Source organism: Molothrus ater, chromosome 18 (genome assembly GCF_012460135.2).
Source record: "Molothrus ater isolate BHLD 08-10-18 breed brown headed cowbird chromosome 18, BPBGC_Mater_1.1, whole genome shotgun sequence".
Classification (NCBI taxonomy): Eukaryota; Metazoa; Chordata; class Aves; order Passeriformes; family Icteridae; genus Molothrus; species Molothrus ater.
The window spans coordinates 10,188,969-10,193,926 of record NC_050495.2 but is presented as its reverse complement, the minus strand read 5'-3'; positions in this window follow the sequence as shown (position 1 = coordinate 10,193,926).

The window sequence follows — 4,958 nt, the reverse complement described above, 5'->3', positions numbered from 1 at the left end:
CCCAGGTGTCACTGTCATGTTTTCTGCAAAATCTTCTTTGCCCAGGATTCTTCCCCTGAGAAGCTGAGAAGCCTCAGAGAGAAATGAAAACAATCATTATCTGATTGCTTCTCCTGGTTTCATGTGAATTGTTTTAACTTAATGACCAAACACATCCAGCTGTGTCGGGACTCTGGAAGAGGGAGTCATGAGTTTGTGTTATCATTCTTGTTAAGCCTTCTGTCTCTATCCTTTCAATGATATGATATGATATGATATGATAATATGTCTTCTGAGAACATGAAGTCAGGTTAATCTCTTCCCTCATCCTGGGGACCCCAACAAAGACCACACCCAGGGATGGCTGAGACACCTGTGGTGTTTGTGAGGTCCCCAGGGTGAGGTGAGAGATGAGAATCTGACTCCATATTCTCAGAAGGCAGATTTATTATGATATGATATTAATACTATACTAAAACTATACTAAAGAAAGAGAAGGATCCATCAGAAGGCTTAACAAGAATGATAATGAAAAACTCGTGACTGACCGACCCCTCAGAGTCCAACACAGCTGATGGTAATTGGTCATTAATTAAAAACAATTCGCATGTTTGGATAAACAATCTCCACATTTCAGAGCAGCAAAACATGGAGAAGCTGAGACTTCTCATCTTCCCAGGAGAAGAAATCCTGGTGAAGGGATTTTTCAGGAAATATGACAGTGACAAGCACCCTGCAGCAGAGAGCCCAGGGATGGCTGCGAGCATCCTGCAGCAGCCCTCTCTGCCTCTCCCTTCACTCACAGCAGCATTGTACCAGCTCATTAATTCTGTCAGGTTTTGCCCAGATCTGGGGAAACAGCAATTGCTCCTTTGAGGTGCCTTGAGCGCCTGCTCTCTGTGTTGATGGAGGGCTGAGAAAAGTGCTCTCCTCGGCCCTGCAGCTGCAGCAGCCCTGCTGATGCCCAGATCCATGATAAATGGAGTTACAGCTCCAGCGGAGTGTTTGCTGCCCTCCCGGGATGGAGGTGTTAATGCATGGGCAGAGCTGGCAGAGTGGAGTGCTGGAAACGATGCAGGAAGCTCATTAGCACATCCTTAATAGCCCTGAAATTGCTGTGAGGGCCTCTGGCAGCTCTCCTCCCCCTGGGTCGGGGGAGCCAGTGTCGGGGCACCTCCACCCCGGCCACTCCCAAGGGGAACAGACTGGCTCAGCTCAGCACATCTGCTCCAAATCCAATGGCTCTGGCATCAGGCACCCAGATTTCACCGCTGCACGCTGCTGCTGCCCTCTGTGAGGAGAGGCACACTGTGCCTCAGTTTCCCTGCCTGTGTGGAAGAGCTGTGACACCTTCCAGCCACCTCGGTGAGTATCTCCTGCTCTTAATTCTTGCTCTGCCCTCATGGAGCTTCAGAGATACATTTGGGGGGAATTTTCAGGCAGTTCAGAGGTGCTGCCTGAATTCCCAAGGTCACCCAAAGGACACCAACACAGAATCCCAGAACGGTTTGGGTAGGGAGGGACCTTAAAGCTCCTCTCCCTGCAGGGACACCTTCCAGCAGAGCAGGTTGCTCCAAGCCCACCCAGCCTGGTGGATGGGTGACACCCCCTGGGCGTCCCGGTGCTCCCTCAAGGGAGAGATGGATGTGGACACTGCTCCAGGCAGGTCTGGTCCAGCACACACTGAACCAGCTCAAGGCACAGGCTGGCTCAAAGGAGCAACTCTGGTTTCCAGAGCGGGGGAAAGCCTTCTCTCTGAATGAACCAGCTGGTCAAACGCCACTCCTGGGCAAGAAGGGGGCATGGGGCAGGAGCAGGTCCCGTATCCCACCTTTAGGTGCTGCACCACAGTTCCACTTTTCATGGCACCTGCACTGAAGGGATTCCATGACTCCTGAGAAATGCCGAGCCAAGAAGCTTTTAAGAACTCCTAAACTGCCTTTTTAAGAGGCAGGGCACATGTGCAACTAATCCAGTCTAAAAACTAATGATTTAATTTACCTTTTGAGAAGCAAACCAGCATAAATTAATATCTCCCAGTAGTATAACATAAGCATGTTTTATCTAGAGATTATGTTGATTAAATCATCAAGTGCCATAATCTTCCCTTCATACCTCAATAAGTTGGAGGGGAAAAAAATCCCTAAAAATGTAGATACAGCTTTCTAAACCACAGGAGGGAAGAAGTGCATGTTCAACTCCAAGCAGTTTCTGGCTCAGCAGAGCGTGCACAGGAGACTCCCCACCCTGGAAGGAGCTGCTCCAGCTGGTGTGGTACCAAGAGGTAAAATTAAAAAATAAAAATAATAATAAGAAGAATAAAAAAATAAAAGCTCCGTGTTCCTCATGGAAGAGGTGCCAGGAGATGGAGGAGCTCCGAGGCAGCACACGAGTTGCACTTCTGGGGTTTCACTCTGCAAATGGACCCCAGGTCAGGTCTGGCTCCTCCAGGCCGTGTATCTGCTTTCAGGATACAAGACACCAGGGCCATTTAGTCATGCGAGCTGGAAATTCCAGTGCCTCAGCAGAGGGGGAAAGCACAGAATCCTCTTTAAACCATCTCCCCGCCGCCTGCCTGATCTCATTTGTGCTTGTTCCCACTCACCTTGGCTGAAGGACTAAACCACCCACCCTGATGAATCAACAAGACCTACCTGGACTTTTCCCACCTGCCGCGGGTGGTTTTTCAGACAAAGCCGGTTCCTGCGGGCCTCAGCTGCAAACTGTCTCCAGGTAATCATGGCCAGGCACTTGAGCTTGAATGGCTTTGTGTGCTGGCTGTTTGGATTGCTGGAGAGCCCTTGGGCCGGGCACTTCAGACCACAACACCTTTTATTCAGAGCCAATGCAGAACCTCAGGCGGGTTTCAAAGCTTTTCTGGAGAAGGAGCTTGTTAAGAGGAGGTGTCCAAGGCCAAAACAACATCTCCCACAACAGAAAGTCCCTCCCATGAAACAGCAAACTCTAAACGCTGCTGGTACCCGACACCAGCAGCAGGTCTCCAGCAAGAAACCTGGATTTACAAGGTCAAACCTCAACGTGAGCAATGCAGACTCACCCTCCTAGTCCCCCCCCTCAGTGCTTATGAAATAAGTGGATTTTGTAAAGACAGGCAATTAACAGGTGTTGTTTTATTTGGTTTATTTGCAAGTTAGGGCAAACAGCAAAATGCAGTTTGCAGCACAGCTCTGTGCCTGTTTCCTCACAAACAGGGTAATTTCTCCACTCTTGTAAGAGCTGGAGAGCCTTCAGAAGAGAAAGGGCATTATTTCAAAAAGCATTTTAAAGCCAACATGAAGTTGTCAAGAGGAACACTCTGCTCAGTGTCTGAGGCAGAAAACACAGCTCCATCCAAACACTCTGTCCCTGGTAGGAAAAATACACATTGTAAAGGATCCATTTTCAGGCCCTGAAAGGAGGCACTTTCTAAACACAGGTTTTTCCTCAGAGAGGAGACACTGTGTGCTGACTTGCAGCACTACAGATGTGGAAGCTTCAAGAAGTTTCCTGACTTTTTTTTTCTTTCTTTTTTTTTATAATTTCTAATTACTAATTGTGGTCCTGCAAACCTTCCTGATGGTTCAGAGACTAGAGGGGGGTTGTGTTTCCTTCCATGAGCACCATTAAACTAAAACTCACCCCAAGCCCTTTTCCCCCTTAGGAGCAAGCCTCCAAGTCTTACTGACTTCCCTAAAATGATCCAGGCAGAGGAGTATAATTTAGGAACAATTCTTCACCTCCTTCTGCTGCTGTTTTACAGTAGAAATAACCTATCTGACCCTCTCCCTCTGAGAGTGTCTCTGCCTGTCCAGCATTTCCCTTCTAGGCTTTATAACCTCTTCAGTTCAATTATAGGGGCCCCCAAAAGCCTGGGGACTCCATTACTCCTAAATGAAACATCTTCAAAGACATTAATGCCACTTGTCTTCTACAGGACCCTCATTCCAGACAAGCCTGACATTTTGACAGATCCTCACGCTCTTTTTCACCGAGGATATGCACCGTTACACAAGGTTAATTTTTTCAGGATTGATAGAAAATCTCTTCCTCTAGGTAAACATAAGACAAACATCTACACACTGTGTGGAATTACATGTCAAGCCACTCGGTAAAACCAGCTTATCTGCCAGGAACAAGCCTGACAAATCCTCGGTACAGATGTCTTTCTTTCCCCACTTTAAATTGCACACAGAGGCCTCAGAGTTCAGAGGGAGGGAGAAGGTTCCCCTCATTGATCATCCCCATCCTGCCTGTGCTCCCACCTCCCTGCTGAGCCAGCTGCCTTTGGACAGGAGCATTTGGAGAAGCTATCCAGAGGAAAGCCTTACAAAAAACAAAACAAAGCAAAACAAACACGACAGGGAGGTTGCCTGACCTCTCCCCTCCTTCCTGTCTGCTGGGAGTGATGCTGTCTGCAAATGGCACCTGTGCCACGTGTCCCCCTGGCAGAGCCCATGGCAGAGGATGCTCAGCTGCCCAGTGACAGTGGCCAGCAGAGCTTTGTCACTCTGCTGCTGCTCATTCCCCAGGAGGAAATTCAACTGAGGGTGTTGCTCCTTACAGACCCGACCTACAAGCATTTGCTTTTTGGTTTTTGAATATATTCCTCTCTCCCCCTGAGCTGAGGGGAGTAATCTTCCACAACAGATCAAGCCCACAGATGTCATGCAGTTTCTCTTCCTCTCCTTTTGCAATCCTTTAGCTGCTCGATGCCCTGAGGGAGCCAAAGGTGGCAGGGAGAAAGCCCTTGATCCCTTCAGGGTGGATTTATTGCCTTTAGCTAATGAGTTCCACCTTGGAGAGGGAGATCCTCCTTTCCAAGGGCCACGGGTCCTCTCTGAGCTTCACCTAGAATCTGTATGGACATTGCCATTCCACACTCCACATCCTGGACAAACAAATGATTAATTATCCCCAGGGAGCTGCCATCTGCCAGCACTTGCTCTCGGGTGGATGTGATTAACAGAACATCCCCTGAT